This window comes from Polistes dominula, unplaced genomic scaffold (assembly GCF_049000335.1).
Source record: "Polistes dominula isolate Pdom_NZ unplaced genomic scaffold, Pdom_raw_medaka contig_18, whole genome shotgun sequence".
Classification (NCBI taxonomy): Eukaryota; Metazoa; Arthropoda; class Insecta; order Hymenoptera; family Vespidae; genus Polistes; species Polistes dominula.
This window is the reverse complement of record NW_028301164.1, coordinates 693,466-712,295: the sequence shown is the minus strand read 5'-3', so window position 1 is coordinate 712,295 and position 18,830 is coordinate 693,466. Positions and strand designations below refer to the sequence as shown.

Sequence of the window (18,830 nt, the reverse complement as noted above, 5' to 3'; positions counted from 1 at the left end):
TATTCGCGTAATGACTGTCGCAAAATGTTTCCCAGTGAAAATTCTACATTGTAGGTTTTACCTTAATGAAATGCGACGTCCGGTTGTATACTCGACGCATAGAAGAGCGTTGAGAGTTAATTATTTGATAAACGCTTTGCTTTAATAGGCAGAAAACGCAGCACCGTTTGCGCGAGAGAGCTTGCTCCGCTTATACACAGATTTTAATTATTAATTATGTTAATGACTCCGAACGAAATCGATGTTGTCATTTTGATATATATATATATACATCTACGTGTATACAAAACATCGATGGTATACATACCGGTAAGTGGTTAAACTGTATCATTTTATAATAAAACCGTAGTTTCGTAACGTGAGAAATTTAATGCGTATAAAATACATTTTTTCCCCCTAAATTCATAGTTAAGAGTGAACGAAATTATTTAATAAATATTATTCAAAGATTAGTCGTTCGCGTTCTATGATATTCCTATTGCAAGATTATAGCAATAATTAACGAAAGCCTTCATTCATTATACTAATGGACATAATAACGCATGAGCACACGCATAATTCTCGACACGAAGCACTTAAAATGCAATATAACAAAGTAAAGCACAATTAGCAGAGAAGCAAAGGTATTGTTAATTAGCAAAGCGACTACCTGCTGCTTTATTATTTAACTGCGTATCCAGTTGCTTTGCACTCACAAAGGAACAAATAGGCGGACCACCACCCTCTATTTTCTTTCTTTCTCTAGTTCTTTCAGCCTTTTTTATCCTACTTTGTCTCACACGCTCTTACCCCTTTCCTTTTCGTTACACCGTTTTCCCTTTCGGCCACCAACTTTTGTCTTACAAAACGTAATAGTTCTCTCTCTCTCTCTCTCTCTCTCTCTTTCTCTCGCCCTTTATTTTAACGAAAGTTAACGGGAAAAATGAAATGTTAAATGGGATATATTTTTAAGTTTATCCAAATGTTATTAGGAATTAAATATAACATTGTTCATAACGTACATAAATTTTTGTCAACGCGTGATAATGTTTTTCCCGCGTTTATTTTTTATTTTTTATTTTTTTTCGTATTTTTCTTGTTTTTTATATTCGCAAAAATCTTTTCCTCTACTCACCGAAAAATACGAGATGTTTGTATCAGAAAAATGTTGGAAGCAGTTTGGTAGTGCCGTAGGAAGCCCTTCTATTTGACGGTTAAAAGTTACATTAATTTTCAGAATGTTTCGTCGACGTTAAAAAATATGCAAACCACCCTTTTTACCCGTCAGAGAACGGCAGTCGTATTTCGGTTCTTCTCTGAGCGGCATTGGGGTCCGTTGGGTGAATCGGACATTCACAGTAACACAATTAGACCAACAATCGATAGAAGCAGCTAGTGATGAATATAAACCTCCTTTACTTCAAACGGCGTGATATGTTTTGAACAAAGAACCAAAGATTTAATGCCACTAATTTGAAATTAAAACGTATTACTTTAGTTTCCTACTGTTTAAGGATTTATAAACGAAGTTTAGTTATGGTTCAGGATGTCTCGTAAAACTTTCATTGATTTTCCTCTAATTTATAAATTTTCGTTTAACACAATAAAAATCGTAAATATTTTTATTAGTTTTATTATTATTATTATTATTATTATTATTATTATTATTATTATTATTATTATTGTTATTATTTAAACGTAAATATAATGTTGGTAATAAAATTTGAAGCGGAAGGGGGGGAAATGTTGAAAATAATATGACGTGTCATCAAAGTTTGTCCTCTTTTCGAATACGAGACTCGTTTGAACTTTTCACTAGAAGCCATCCTGACCACCTACACTTTATCCACCCTTCCCCTCGTCCAGTATAGGATTTCAAGCTCACCCCCTATCCTTGTGCAGTTCCACACCCTTCCTTCCCAACGAACCATCCCCTATCTCATTTGGCCTCATTGTGCCTTAGCATCCATTGTTTTTTAAATTACGAACCCCACTTCTGTCAGGCAGAAACTCGATTTCATTTTTTCCCCGGTGCTGTCACTCGCTTGAAACGCTTCTCGCGAATACGGGAACGTATCCACGTCCGGAACGATTAGGAGGAATAATAATAAAACCTAGAAGGAATAATGTGCAAACGTTGATCTCCTGAGTACGATCGTTTTAATTTCACCGAACGAGAAATCAAATTGTTTTCATCAAAAGTTTTTTTTTTTCCTACAAATAAATTCTATTATTTCCATTGAAGGGATAACATTATGAAAGTTGCTCGTTAAGAAATAAGAACTGTCTAGGAAGACAATAATCAACGTATGACAATTAAAACAAAACTGTCTTATCGTAGAAAAAAAATGATTCTAATCAATCATCATCATTGATCCTTGCAAAATCATCTTATGATAAGAGTAAGTAAAAAAGTCATTGGTTCTCGGAAACGTCGAAATGCATTCTCGAGAGAACATCGATGCAGAGCATCGATAGCCGTCATCGATAACGTTGAGCATGACACTTTCACGCTCGCGCGACCCATTTGCCCGCATAAATCATTGGAAACGAAAACATATCCCCGCGGCCACGCAAATTTGCCAACACCCGACCGCAGAGCGTGCGAGAGAGCAAGAGAGAGAGAGAGAGAGAGAGGTGGAGGGAGGAAGATAGAGTGAATGAGTGAGAGAGAGTGAGGGTGTAAACAAACGCGAAATCATGACACGGTCGCGACAGATACGCTCTCTTCGCCTATGCACTCGAAAGCGTGCACGTAGTACGAGCGAGAGAAATATACCAAGCGAGGTATTCTGTGCGAGCGAGAGGTGGACAGTCAGCAAGCGAGATGGAATATGCGTGGCCGCAGAGAGCGAGAGTGAGAGAGAGAGAGAAAAGAGGATGAGGATGAGAGGGAGCGAGTGCCACGAGAGAAACGAGGTGTTCTAGCGTGGATGACTCGTCGTCATTGCTGTGGGCCGCGCGTGCCACGCACACATTCTCGAGCGTGCATACACGCGCGTGCGAGCAAACGTGAAAGCGAGAGATCGAGAGAAAGAGAGAGTGACCGGCTGCTGGCTGACCGACCACGTTAACCCTCTCTCCACGTGACTCGTCTATGTGGAGGTACTCTCTGTGAACGGTTCACCCTCGATGATACGGAAACACATTGATATCAATGTATATACCTACATTCCAATACACATATAAAATCTATAGATATAGACGGATATGCAAAGAGTGTGAGAGAGAGAGATAAAGAGAGAGTGAGATACATACACGAATGCGCATCGGCAACAGTCATCGCCCACACCAGCACCACTCAATTATTCGCGGCACGCTGTGGAATCATTTACCCAATCATTTAGTTACATCAACGCAATGCAACGCAACGCGCGGACCACCCGCACGGTCAGTTTCGCGGGTTCCACCACTACTACTACTACCACCATCACTACCACCATCGACATTGGCATCACCCTTTTCCTTTTACTAACTGCTACTGCTACTACTACTACTCTACTACTACTACTGCTGCTGCTACTACTATTACTACCCTCTACCACCGACCTAACTCTCTCCGCCTGACTGACTGTGTTTTCGGTGAAGCGCGAGGAGGACAGCGGGAATTACAGAGAAAGAGAGAAAGAGATAGACGACTACGAAGAGGGTACGTGGCTTTGTCGGGATTGAAGAGGGGGTTGAGGTCGCATACCGAGGCTATTGTATTTCGCCACGTGGGACCCGTTCTTTGTCAGAGTATGTGTACCTCTCTCTTTTTCGCTCTCTCTCAATTTTCATCTTTCTCTCTCTCAGGAATTGGCTCGGCTTTGGGTGTATCGTTACCCTGTTGATTTTCCGATGTATCGTTGTGATGACGATATAATAGCGCTAGCCGATGCTCCACGAACGGATTTACTTTGTTGATATCTCCCCACCGATGTCATCCTGTCGCTTTTTCCCATGCTGATCGAGATCAGTCAAACGGGACCGGGCGGGAGTTCTTTAAAAAGTCCAATGATTTTTCATTTATCATCTTGGAGATTTCGTCATTAGACATTTCACGTACTTAAGTACTGTCATATAGGACATTATTATATCGTTTCTTCAATTTTGTACTCGTGATATTTCCAATAGAAAGATAACTCTTTTACTTTTAGCCAAAAATATGATGAACTATAGTTACAACGAGCAGCAAAGAAAAGAATTTTGTTGAGATTTTAGTTGTAGAAACAAATTTCTAACTCTATCATTTGGTAAAAATTCAAGATGATCTATGGTAAACCATAGGATGATACTACCGTTGATCTCATATAATCGCGGGAAAACATTAACGAACAATAAATCTCGATCTACATCGAAAGCTTTAATAGCAGGCACGAAATTCGATCGGCGAAGAAAAGCAATTGAACGGCATTCGATGGCGGAACGACAAAGTCGTTTTGCAAAGTGTAGCATCAGCGATTCCTCCATCATAGGGGCCAATCGTAGCGGACTTCCATCCCCACGGCGGATCCGGATACATCCTGGAAAAGAGGAAAAAAAATCCATCGGCGTGGGTGGTACCGGGCGGGTGGTATATTGCAGATCAATACAATTGCACGTTAGTGCTAATAAATAATAGGCGGTGGGAGCAGAAAAAAGCGCGCAATGCAGCAACGAACGCAACACACAAATAATACGCAATACATCAACCAAGCCGTGTATGTAGGTACGTACGTGCATCCTCTCTTTCTCTCTATTCACATCCACCTCTTTCTCTCTCTCTTTCGTTTCCTCTCGTTTTTTTCCCTCTCTGCCGATCTTTTTTTCTCTCCGTTTCTCTCTCTCTCTCTCTCTCTCTCCTTCTCTCTCTTTCTCTCACTTTTTCTGTCTCCACCCTCCTCTCCACCATCTACGCCAGTCCCCTTTTTTCTACCCCGCACCTATAACCGTGCAAGCACCACCCCCGGGGCACCGCCATTTCCGGACAAATAAACTCTAGTCGACGTAATTTTTACGCCAGCCGCCAAACGCGACGAAAAGCGAGGACCACGAACGATATTCCCTGCGACACAAACCCTCCACATTTTTTTCCTATCGTACTTCTTTATGTTTCATAGAGAACTTTCTTATTTTACTCAAATAATCAAGGTTGTAAATATTAAAAAATTTAACATATTATTTTTCTTTCACATATGATCGCGAGATTTAAAATAAATTTGTATAATCGTCGAAACAATACTACTTAAAAAACATTTTACGAAAACTAAAACAACAGCATCATATACATTAAATATATTTTTAATTAAAATAATCGATTTTCTTTTTTTTTCATGAAATCGAAGGGACAAGAGAGGTTAGGGGGAAACAAATGCAGGCAGACCTGTCGAACATTAGTTAATTTGGAAAAATTCCCTTAAACACTGTGCCCTGCGAATTGGCTTCGCGAGACACTTGGGCTACGACGAAGAGGATGTCAAAGGGTTAAAGGGGGAAGGCAGAGGGTGGTTGGCGGTGGTTATGGCAGGCCAATCGAGAGGAGACATGTACGTAGAGGTGTCCATTCCTCCCCCGACCCCGTAACCACCCTTCTCTCTGGCTTGGTACGTGGTAACCAGGGGCTGGACACCAGAGTTCTACTCTCTCACTCTCTCTCCTCTCTCTCTCTCTCTCTCCTCTCTCTCCCTTTCTCGCTTTTTTTCGCATTTTTTTCTCTACACTCCTCTCCCGCCAAAAGCCCTTCCCCTTGTCCACCAAATCGTCGCTCTCTCTCCACCTCTCCTCTTCCTATTTCGCCCAGCAACGACCCCGACCCACCCACGCACACGTTAATGCCTGAAAAATGTACGGCAATTTTTTATTTTTTAATACGCTCCTCTCTGTCTCACTTCCTCTCATGTGCACTCTCCCTCTCTCTCTCTCTCTCTCTCTCTCTCTCTCTCTCTCTCGATAGCGTACTCCTGTTGTATCCACCCTTCTCACTCTTTCATCCTCACTTTTTTCTCCCTCTCTATCCCTCTCTCTCTCTCTCTCTCTCTCTCTCATCCACTCGCACCAACCGTCTATGCGTGATGTAGCGCCTCGTACGGTTCGTTCGGTTGGTCGGGGCTCGGCTTTTTTCGCTCTATCGATAATTTGTTTGGATAATTTCCAATGCTATTGATCTAGATGTACATCCTGCAGGATGTACACAATGCATATACCATCGCGCACAAAGCCTCTCTCGTTCTCTTTCCCTTTCCCTCGCTCTTTTACTCACTCTCTTTCTCTCTTTCTCTTTCTCTTTCTCTTTCTCGTTCGTTCGTTCGTTCGTACGTTCGTTCGTTCATTCTTCTCTGTCTCTGTCTTTCTACCGTTTCTCGTTTCGGAGAGGTAGAGTTTGAAATAAACAAAAAAAAAAAAAAAAAAGAAATGAAGAAAAAAATGAGGATGTAAAGAGCGAGAGAGGGACCAGGACTGGACCGAACAGGATCCAGAGAAGGAGAGATGAAGAGAAAAGAGGGTGCAAGCGCACACGATCGTGAGTTACTGACGTTTTAACGTTTATCCATCTACGAGGCCGCACTTCGTTTTCCGCGTATCCGCTTAGAAGGTGGACACGCGTGTGATTTTACGCAGCTCACTTGTGTTTGTATCGTATTTACACATATGTATTATATACATATATATATATAGATAGATAGATAGATAGATAAATTCAAATATTTTATACATATATGTATTGTATATATATAATGTATATATGCATATGGTATACGTGTACATATAAATATAAATATGTATAGAGATACGAACGGTATAAAAGAAAAGGATCGCTATATAAATATATATATATACATAGGTGTAGGTAAGCGAGAGAGCCCATGCTTCTCACGAAAGGTGCTGCGTAATATTTCGTTATCCGGCCGCTAAAGCGGAGGGAAAGCGGGAAAAGCTTTTGATGAATCGCTTTCCATGCGGATACCGCAGATCGGACGGATACCGCGAACGATGCATATCGTTGTCCCCTCTTTTTCATCTCTTTTCTCTCTTCGTTTTCTTTTTCTTCCTCGTCGACCTTGCTAATTCCATCAACCGTAGGAAAGAGAAGAGTTGTAATAGAGTAAGGCAGATTTGGATAACTAACAAAACGTATAAATCGTTTCTTTCTTTTTCTTTTCTAAATTTTTTTTTTTTTAATTTTTTTATATTATTCTCTTCTTCTTTTTTCTTTCTTATTCATATAGTATTTTCATCGTCTCTTTTGTTCATGCAAATAAATAAATGATCGTTGCAATATTTTCTATTTTTCTATCGAAATTAATTTCATTAATTTTATTAAAGTAATTTGATCGTTTTTTTTTTCAATTTTTAAAATGTTTCCAAAAAGAAGAAGAATGAACTGAGAGAATGAAGAAAGATATAAAGAGAAAGCAATAAAGATAGTATCACTTTATCTGCAACTTGTTACGATTACGAGGGAGAAATTCTATCTTATTAACTTCGAAGTAAGATATCTAAAATTCAGAAAAGGTAAGAAAGAAGGAGGAAAGGAAGATAAAATTCGGGGAAGATCGTCTAACAATTAATTCAATTCGGAATATGCAGAGGTGGTAAGATAGTAAAATGCAAGAGAAAGAGAGAAAAAGAAAGAAAGACAGAAAGAAAGAAAGAAAATATTTGCTATCGCGAAGACAATCGAAGAAGGGACTCAACTTGGATAGTAAAAATAGCGGAAAAGGATCACAGAGGGTCGAGAGATGTAATGAGCTGGTTCTCTCGCTCTTTGGGCTTGGTTTTCATCTCAGTTAACTTCTCGACGGTGGTTGTCTCGGTTACCGAGGTAAAGACTCTGCTTCGTCGAATGGAAGAAAAAGTAAGAGAACAAGAACAAGAATAAGAAGAAAAAGAAGAAATAAAAGAATAAGAAAGGGATGAAGAAATAAAAGTAAAAGTAAAAGTAAAAGTAAAGGAAAAAGAAGAAGAAGAAGAGGAAGAAGAGGAAAAAGAAAAAGGAGAAAGAGGAAAGGAGTTAGTAGAAGAGATAAAAAGAAGAGGAACGAGTAGAAGAGATGCGCGAGGCTGGAAGAGGGGTGAGGTGGGTAGTGGGGGTGAGGGTTCTCTTCTACCTGCGAGAGTTAAGTTTTAATTAGCTTTCCCGAATTACCGATGTAGCCAAGCACGACTTGCTGCTTCAGAGTCTCACCCTCTTTCTCTATTTCTCTCCTTTGCCTTTAGGGTATAAAAAGAGGGATGGAAAGAAAAAAAAAGGAAAGAGAAAGATGGCTTAACCAGAACCGACCTTCCCAGCCTGGAATCACCGAAAACTCTTCCTCCTTTTCCATCCTACGTTCACCCTCTTATCCTCTTCTTTTGCAGAGTCGTCGTTCCATCTTGGACAATGGCCAAGCTCCTGATTACCGTGATCCTTAATGGAAATGTCCAATCTAAAGGGTGAAAGATCGTAGGCGCCGAAAGTTCGCTTTCAATTTTTCCACAAGCACAGGACTTCCCTTTTCGCTAAAGGGACGGACACTAGTTTTTCTTCGACGAGATGTTACTTTCGGAGACAAAAAATTGAAGAAGAAGAAGAAGGTAAAGGATTCATTTTTGTATGTAAGTTGACGTTGCTAAGGGTCAAAGGTAAGAAATTGTATGTAATAATTTTGTACAAAAAATAATTTTGCAAGTAATTACATTGGTCTTTTTGACTGATTAAACAAACGTAAATGAAATAATTTTCTAATAATCGTGTCCTTCTACGAGGGATTATAAATTCATTTGGTAAAAATTTTTCCAGCGTATCTTTTAAAAATCACTGATTGAATAAAAGCAGAAGCTTCGTGCTGTTTATTATTTCTGATGGAGAATAGAGAAAGTATCGACGAGTCACTCATTCATTTGACATCACAGATATCATACGGAAATGATGCATATTATTATTATTATTATTATTATTATTATTATTATTTTATTAATAACATATCTCTTGTAAAAGGGAAAAAGAGAAAGACGTACTTGTGTGTATCTAATATAATATCTATTCACGTTATTTATTATATCAATATTTCGAAGGGGAATTCTCGACAGCGAAACGTCAAAAGAAAAAGAAGGAAATAAACTCATTTGTTTGCGTTAATTCAACGGATCGAAGTCATTAATTGGATTTAAAAAAAAAATATATATAAAACATTATTTATATATAAATCGAAATAGGAGAAATCTTTAATGTTTACCTATGAAAATGTTTTTAACAGAGAGACCATGTGGTTTGGCCAATGGAATCCGATGATTAAAATAGGAATTTTCTAAATAATATCGGAACGCGTTAATTACTTCGCTTTGCGTATCGAGTAACCGATATGCTACCAACGGTCTTCCGTATCTCTTCTCTACTTCTCTTCGTCTCTTGTTTCACCCTTTTTCCGTTTTCCTCATTCCTCTATCATCTACTCCCATTGTCGGAGGAACCGGCAACCCGCTCTTTCCCACGTCAAAGACTGCCGTTTGATAATGATATCCACACATTGACGGGAACAAAGACAAGTTTATGATGTTCAATAAGAGTCCAGGAAAGGGTTGGGAAATCAAATGGAATCAATTAACATCGTAATTGACAGTCAGTAATCGAGAATCCTGGTTCTATCGTTGTAGATGACAAACGTCGTGTTCTGATTCCGAGAATTCATCCTGAAGATAAGCCGAAGCTTTCGTAGATTCTGAATGTTTAATGGACAAGACTGTCCTAAAGGACAATAATCGTATACATGACATGCATATACGCATTTAATGTTACATTTTTTTCTATCTAACGGATAAAAAAATTATTCGATTAACTGTTTACAAATAAATAAGAGACAAATTAGATACAATTCATTTCATCTACAAATTTGATTGGCAATAAATTGACCTATTTCTTGTTCTAAAGATCTTTAAACGGAATCCGTCGGTTGTAGTTACTCTCTGGGATAGGTAAAAAAAAAAAGAAAAAAAAAGATAAAAAAAAGATAAAAAAGAGGTAAGCGAAATATCTCGACGGTACCTGGCGAGCAGGCGGACGGACTACCGGGCCCTCTCATTCCCAATTTCGCGAAAGCCGTCGAATTCGTTTAACGAGTACGAACGAGTAACGAAATCCCGTCGTTGAAAAAATTGTCGCCACACCCAGTACCCTCCAGCCCACTAGGAGGAGTACGAAAAGGGGTTGCAGGAGGGAGGGTCCGTTCCTCCTACTATTTCGACGCACGCCACCGGTCGTGGCCATCAAGGTGCTCGATAGTCCGCGCATTTTGCTATTTCCCAATTAATAGAAAATCGCTCCCCTTTTTGTCTCGGCACCCCTCTAGGCCCCCTAGTCCTACCACCCCCCGAAAAAGCAACCCACCATCAATTCGGGCACCGTTGGTCGCTGGGAATATTTACGCTCTCGCGTACGAGTCGTACACAAGGGCGCAGGCGTAGCCGGACAAAGCTTCTAACGCTAACGGAAAAAAAAAGGAGGAAAAAGAATTCGCAGTATCGAACGGGGGGGACGGGGTTGGGGAGGAGGTTGTCGGGGGTGGCAGCGGGGGAGTAGCTTCGGTTGGAGTAGCGAGTGGTAAAAGGGGATAGAAAAGAGAACGATTGGATAGAATCAGCAGTCTGCGAGTAACAATGGAGGGTTCAATTGAAAAAATAATTTAATGTGTCCTTTTAATTAAACAGAGAGTAAGAGAGCGTGCCGGAGCGAGTGAGAGAGAGACTGTACGGAAGAGAGCAAGAGAGAGCGCGAGAGAATAAGAGAGAGAAAGAGAGTGAAGATCGGGCGATACGATTGCTACGTTGTAGTAGTGGTAGATGTAGAAAAGTGTTGGTATTGGTGATAGTGATGGTGATGGTGATGGTGATGGTGATGCTGGTAGTAGTAGTAGTAGTAGTAGTAGTGGAGATGGAGGTGGAGTTGGAGGTAGAGGTGTATGGACGACGAGAGACGCACGAGGCGGAAGAAGAGAGGTTGATCGGTGGGTAGATGGGTGGTTTGGGTGGAGGCGATGGTGAGACTAGGAAGAGGAGTAGGAGGAGGAGGAAACGTAGAAGGTGGTGGAGGAGCAGGCGCGGCTCGGATGGACGCGGAAATTTAAAACCTGATCAATTGATAGGACGGAATGAAAAAAGTAGGGTTGTGGAGTTGCGCGGCTCTGTGCGGTAGTGGTGCAGGCGGGGAATAGCTACGGTCGCGCATCGAGTTATGGGTGCAAGCGAGATGGAGATCCAGGAGAGAGACGTCCAACGAATTTGAGAGAAACGAAGAGAGAGAAAGAGAGAGATGGACGACGACTCGCTTGGACAGCGGCGAGGGGCTTGCGGCCACCGAGTACGAAGTGTACGAGTTAGAAAGAGAGAGAGAGAGAGAGAGAGAGAAAGGGAAAGAGTTAGAGAGGACAGTGAGAGGAACGAGGAGGAGGAGGAGGAGGAGGTGAGGGGACAGGGGGCAGGTGGATAGTAGAGAGGCGGGTAGATGGGATTGCCGGGCATTATTCTGAAACGCGAATTTGTTCATTTGTTTCTTCCCTCTGTATGCGCCGCGGCGTGTGTGCATCCTTTTATCGACTGAAATCCAGGCTTCGAATTACCGTGCAAATGATTTTTTTTTCGGGTGCGCACTGCCGCCCGTCCGTCCGTCCGTCCATCCATCCATTCGACAAGCGAGCGCGCGCCGGCGCGTCCCCATGACTAACAACACCAAAGGAATTTTTACAACGATGGACTATCCGACGGCAACGTATTACTTAGGTGTCAACCTTAAATGATCCTTCGTCTTTAAACAAGAAGAAAATTGCAAACTTGTAGATCTTGAAGGATCCGTTTTGCTGTCTTTGGAATGTTTTCATTCTTTCTTGTTTGCTATTGTCTATTTGGTTTATCGTACACGAAATCTTTTTAAAATTTATTATTTCATTTAAACCAATAATTCCTCTTCGTAATTATCTAGAAAATCTTGTACAAATGTAACTAAATAAGATGAAATAAAGAGATAAAATAATCTACACCCTTATTTCTTAAAACATTTTGAAAGGAACCTTGAAACATCATTTTCTAACTTTCGATTGGGAAAAATCGAAAAATGTTGCACCATTCATAGAGATAAGTCGTAAGATTTTCTTTGCAGAATACTTTTACAGAAAACGACGTGCCAGTGACCCAGATAGATTCTTGGAATCGGCTTGAGGCCACGCTTGCGGCCTTGCCCGGAATGCGGACAAAAAACTGTCGCCTGGGGCCACTTTAGAGGCAGGTCAGTTTTCTTCGGTGCGCCTGCACCGAAGTACCGACCCGTTCGTTCTTTACTCGTGTCTACCTTTGAAAGGGGAGATCGTTGAAACGTCGATTGAAGTTAAGTACTTTTACGAATGCTCGGATTAACGCGAATGGCTACAAAAGTATCTTTTTTCAAAGTTACAATAATGTTACAAGGCGATATTTTTACAATGTTTCATCATTATTAGAAAAGAATATTTATAGATTAAATTATATTCAATCAAAATAATTGCTAAGTAATTTGTAATTTATAAGAATAGATAAAAATGAATCATATTCATTGACTAGATCTTATTTAACAAAACGTTGCTTGTGAGTTGTTTAATAGGATACGTACAATAAATTTACAGGGTATAGAAAATATTGACAGGATCTTTCCTCTTATTCTATTGGAAGGTCCTAACTAACTCCTATCAATGTCTCCATTTATAAATCCATTCTTCCTGGTGGCAAAATCGATGTGTCCGAAGCATAGCAGATAGTTGTTTATCGAAAGGAAGAAGCATTGTAATTCGAAGAGAGTAGGGAGGAGACAGACAGAGAGAGAGAGAGAGAGAGAGAGAGAGGGTGTAGAATTGAAGGGTCTTACTGTTTGCAGGTTTGGGACGAGGAACTTCTTCACAATCGACGTCATTAATGTCTACGTTCTAAAGACGAAAGGACGATGAAGGTAGTGTAGGAGGATGGACGGTCAAGGAAGATTGGGAGGTTTGATAGGTAGAAGGGGAGAAAGGAAGAAGAAGAAGAAGAAGAAGAAGAAGAAGAAGAAGAAGAAGAAGAAAGGTAAAGTCCTGTAGGGCGACTAGGACGACTAGGACGAAGAAGAAGACGACGACGATGGTGGTGGTGGTAGCAGTGACTATTCTCGTCTCCAATGAACATTATTACGAGACGAGCTGAACCATAGATAAACTCCTAGTCGACGAAATCTCGAGTTCACTGTGAAGCAATATGAAACTCCTCGATCTAATATGGCTTGAGGCGGCGACGAAGCATGACGTCACATCCGTCCCGTCCGATGGTCATCTTGAATATTGAGTCAACCGCCGTCGGACCGGAAGTTATGAGATTCGGATTTCGATCCCACGTTCTCCCTATTCGCATGCGATAACCTTTGCGTACATACATATATAGATATCTATATTATATAAAATACATATATAATATACTCGTATATATATGTATGTATGTGTGTTTATACATCGATGACTTCGTTTCAGTTCATGAACGAAGAAATCTCCTTTCCGTCTTGCCTTCCATATATAGGAAATATGTTTGCTCGAATTTGTCTTAAATATTAACTTTAGATTTAGGATCGAATTTGTTCGTCTTGTTACACGTTTGAGTATCTTAAATATTTTTTAGTTTATTTTGTTTAACATAAAAAAAAAAGAAAAAATCACAAAACTTATAATTCATTTGAGAGATTTCTTTTGTTCGTTATCATTGAAAATAATTCTAGCGTTTTGAGACAAGATTGAATAAATTCTTTGTAATGGTGTAGATCGTTTTGACTCATAGACGAACAGATCGAAACTGTACCGTCGCGTGATATCAAATGAATCTTTCAGTACCTTAAATCTACCTCGACGGTGCACTGTGACGCGTAATAATTCAGATCGATGAAACGGTATTAAAATATTTGCCAAATTTGGCCGCGCCAAATTGTGTGTACATGTCCGATGAAAACTCTCTGCTGATATTGTGAAAGATGTACATTAATAGAAGTGATATCAATCCATAATACGCAGTAGTATGTGAAAGTCAAATGTGTATGAAAATTCGTTCGTCAATCGATACGAATGCTATATATATATATCGTATCTTTATCCATTAAAAAAAATTGTTCCACGATCATTTTTCGTATTGGTAATCATGCAAAAAGCACTTAACAGTGATCGAGATTCTCGTCATTATTCTAATTTATTGAAGTGAAAACTTCTATAGAATGGGAGTGATCTGAAAAGTAAATAAACGGAAACGGAGCTATGTAACGAAGCTATGAAACGGCTGCCATACTACATAATGAGAGAAAAAGAGACAAACATAGGATGTAGACTGCGAGGGAATAAGACGGAATATAGCTATACAGTTTTTCCTATTCTAGGTCTCCTCTTTATGCTATGCTTCGTAGTTATCGCTCCTAGTTGTATATGTGTGTGTTTGTGTGCGACTGCATACTACAAAGCGCGTACACACATATTCCTTCGATACTCGAAATGTTTGAAGGAAGGAGCGATAGAAGGGTAAAAGAATAAACAGAGATAAGCACGTAGGTATGCGACAAAAGTATAACGTCCAAACGAAACGACGGTCAACATAAACAAGGAAGGAGCGTGGTATGTTTTTTTTTCTACCAAACGTGTCATTTCTTTTCTATTTAAAAATGTTTCTATTTTATTTAAAAATTATTATTAAATTATTTATTTCGTAGATATTATTCTTATTAATGATTATGAAATATATAGAATAAAATAATTGTATTGTCTGCAAAATATTACAAAAAAAAAATTGATTATAAGATACATGAGAGAAAAAGAATTAGACAACATTGTTTCATTTATATACTTTTTTTATAAATATCCAAAAACATGTTTTTTAATTAAAATGTTTGCGTATTTAGGAAATTTATACTAATTTTTCAATAAAATAGAAAGGTTTGTAAATACAAGAAACTCGATTACGAGGCTTTTTAACAAGGCTTGTTTACGAGACTCTTCTACGAGGCCTAATTAAACACACCCTACAGATTTATCGGAAAGACCCTACGGACTTATCGGAAAGAAGGTTTTTCCGAAAAGTAGTGAGGTTTTTTTCGAAAAGTTGTGAGGTTTTTACTAGACTAACAGAGGTGTCTTGTTTCCATGCATTTTTAAGTTACCAGAAGCAACTCGTGTCATTTCTTTGAATTGAGAACTTGCTTACTGTTTAATATGTTATCTATTTATATATGTTTTTAATAAAACCTATAATAATTTTTTAATGTGATAACAATAATATAATAATAATAATATTATAACAAATAAACCCAACAATTATCCTACTCCTTATATTCTGCAGTCGTTTCTTTCTCTCGAAACTTCGTTTTTCGAAGGTTTCACTTCTAACACGTGTGATGTGCCCACATGATATTTTATATATATATATATATATATATATATCGTTTATGAGTGATGGACAATATTTTTTTGTATTATTTCTCTTTTTTATTTTCACGAAGAAACCAAAATAAAAATTTGTAGATTTGATCGAAATTACTGGTCAACGGTTGCGTTATCGATATACTTGTGTAGTATATATTTAAAAAATATATAAAATATTTGGTCAGTAAGTATGTGATCAATAAATATCCTATTTCAAAGTGAAAATAATCGGATTAATCGAATTTTTCATTCTTAATTACATAATAATTTATATATTTCTAATCGGGTTGAATGTATAATAAATAATTACATGAATATTTTGTACATTTCCTTGTAACATTGAACGAATAGAAAGAAAGATGCCGTTAAATCTTCTTGATTATTTGCAATTTTATACGTTCACAGTCGTGGAATGTTCTCTCCCTATTTACGCGAAAGTTCTCGTGGAAAAAGGGAAGTTTTATACGTTTGGACGTGCACGCGGAGTTCGAGAGACTGTAACCAACCTAATCAAACCTGGCTGATTGCAAACATCGTGTCGATTGGAAAGGTAATCAACTGAGTAGCGTTAACTAAGTGTAACTTTGCTCGTTATCCAGACTAGGGAAAGCCAAACCTAGCCTTTCCTTCTCGTCGCGAAGGTATCTAAAAATCTTGACATACTCGCTTGAAAAGTCCTAGCCTAATCGAGCTTGATCACGAATAGCACCGTGGTACTTAAAGTCAATAAGTACCTATACATACCTTTATCGTTTTTGGTATTTCGATTAAAAAAAAGAATATATATATATAACATATAAGAGAAGAAAAAAAGGAAAAGGAAACGTTGATCTTCATCGAAGGAGATCGATGCTCGATAAAAGAAAAAAGAAAAAAGATACTTTTTACGTCCCTCGGACGTATTTCTTCGATTCTCTCCGGAAATTTGTTTCGATGCAACGAGAGAACTCGTTCGGGTCGCATTAGTAATAAACCCAGCGCTTCCAGCCACGGTTAAGAGCGAAACAATCGATAATTCATTTATGGCGTTAATTAAAAATGTAATTTAAAAATATATTAAAGAGGCAGAGAAGGTACACGCAGCGTAGAGAAGAAGAGAGAGAGAGAGAGAGAGAGAGAGAGAGAAGGGATGGTGGGGGGTTAGAAAGAGAGCGAAGTCCACGGAGAAGCGTGGCGAATCGGAGGAGGAGATGTTGGTGGTGATAGGAGGAAAGGGGTGAAGGGATGTAGAGACACCAAGGGGGTGGAACGATGGTATGCGCGCGGTCGAATGCAAATGAATTATTAAAAATTTAATCAATCGAATCGGCCCAGTGCCTTGCCTCCTATCTCTCTACGACGTAATGATTATTCATGCTGAGGTGGTTTTGCGCGGGCGAATATTTATAATTTGTTTATTTAAATTGCTCGATGCCGACAGCGCCGCGTGTCCTCCGCGAAATTGCGTTATTAAGTTTACCGTTTCGTATAAATCGCGTTTTGCTGCGGAGATTATTGGAAAAGCGCCGACCCTTTTCCTCCACGGCTTTCGTCCTTGCTCCCTCGACCATGTCTCCTTTATCTATCTTTCTCTCTTTTTCTCCCTTTTTTCCTTTCTTCTTTTTTCTTTTCTCTTTTTTCCTCCTGTTTTTTTTTCTTTTCTCTTTTCTTTTTCAGTCTTTTCCCACTTCTTATTGTCACTTTTGATCTGTTTTCTTCTTTTTCACCTCGTTTAATCTTCGCATACATTCGTTATTTACCAACATCCTACACATGTACGCACGTTTAAATCTTGGATAATAATTTACTTTCTCTTAATCCATTTTTCTGTTTAGTTATTTTAACGGAAAATAAATTTGTCTTACATTTGACAAAATCTTATTTTTATTACAAATACGATACATATATATATTCTTTTTTTTACGTATATTCAATGCATACACATATTATTACGGTATAATGTATATTTTTATAAAATATTATCATTATCCTTTATTTATAAAAATGAAAACGAAGGGCTGAAAATGGTTAGGCAGAGGTAGAGACGGAAGAGGTGAATTTGTGCTTTAAAGGCCGGAATGAATGACGCGTATGATGTTTCGATCGTGCATACCCATCCATACACGCTGCTGATTCTTCGAAAAATCTGTTCAAAGCCGAAGTGAATAAAAGGGACCAAAAGCCGGACATCTCGCTGATTACCAAAAAAGTTCAATTTTTCTATACGTATCCAGGTCTTTATTTTCGAGTGAATAAATCAAAATTATATTTCATGACAACGAATCGTAATATATTATTTATTTAATTATTTTTTTTTTGTAATAAAAAGTATCTTGAAATAAATAATTTAATATTTTGTATTATAATATAAAGATTATCTAAAAACGATGACGAAATACTTTTTTGAAAAGGGAAGAATTAAACATCGAAAGTTGCGAGGGGTACTACCAAGCCGAATGTTCATTTGACGAAGTCACCCTTGGTAAATTCGCGAACATCTCATTTTCAAGTTACCCTCTTGATAAGATTTCATCCCTTGGATATTCGGTGAAAGCAGAAAAAGCCAGGAAGGCAGTTTCGACCAGATCGATCGATAGCTCGGCCATCTCATTTAAATGTTGACCGTTTCGAAGGAAATATAAAATTCAAAGTATCTTTTATGGGATATTTTTATACTTTAGAATCTCTCCCTTTTTCCTCCAACCATCTCTCTCTCTCTCTCTCTCTCTCTCTCTCTTCCTTTTTTCCTTCCTCGTTTCTATATTTTTGAATCTACCATGTAGATCGAATACGAGCCTATACTTATGCAGAAATACACATGCATGCTGATATATTTTTACCCATACGTGGAACGTTCCGTTAGATTCTCGCTATCTTTCTTACACCGACTGTGTTCATTTTATGCGCATCTATGTATATCGAATTATGTACGTATGAATGAATTTCTTGAACCGTGGTGGTCCCTTTTTCCTCTTTCGAAAACGGACAGATCTAACCTTCTTAATCCTACCCACACACACAATTCACACTTTCTATATTTTTCCTATTGAAATATAAATTATAAAGTATAATTTATATATATTCGCGATAGAGAAAAACACATATCAAATTCTATCGAAATTGTATAAATCAACAAATTTATATCTATATTTTATTAAATATCGTATTTCTCAGATAAATCTGAAATTCGACTTAAGTACGTGGACGTAAGAGCATGAATTTTTCATCTTCTTTTTTTTGCCCTCCTTCTCCAAAGGCTCGCCAATGGTTAGTAAAACATAAATAGTAGGACAGTAGCGTTTTTTAATCATCTCCTTCTCGCAAAGTTGAATACTCGCGCGAATGAACGAACCAACGAATCAACTAACGAACGAACGAACGAATGAACGAACGAACGAACGAACGAATGAGAGGCCGCGGGTTCATGTTGCTCGAAGGGAACAAAAACATTGCAGTCGTCAGGGGGTACCAACGTTGTCAAAATATACCTCC

General features: G+C 38.6%; 1 long non-coding RNA gene across 3 annotated transcripts; it reads left to right on the top strand.

Moving 5' to 3' along the window:
* The first annotated feature begins 2,250 nt into the window (after positions 1–2,250).
* On the top strand, positions 2,251–15,325 carry LOC149030477 (uncharacterized). Of its 3 annotated transcripts, none has more exons than XR_016178676.1 (4): positions 2,251–3,717; positions 4,437–4,669; positions 5,286–5,543; positions 8,299–15,325. It is a non-coding gene; the product is annotated as an uncharacterized LOC149030477 (long non-coding RNA). The 3 variants fall into 3 exon arrangements; XR_016178677.1 differs by having other exon boundaries at positions 2,251–4,669; positions 8,299–12,193; positions 12,815–15,323; XR_016178675.1 differs by having other exon boundaries at positions 2,251–4,669.
* Positions 15,326–18,830: the final 3,505 nt, after the last annotated feature.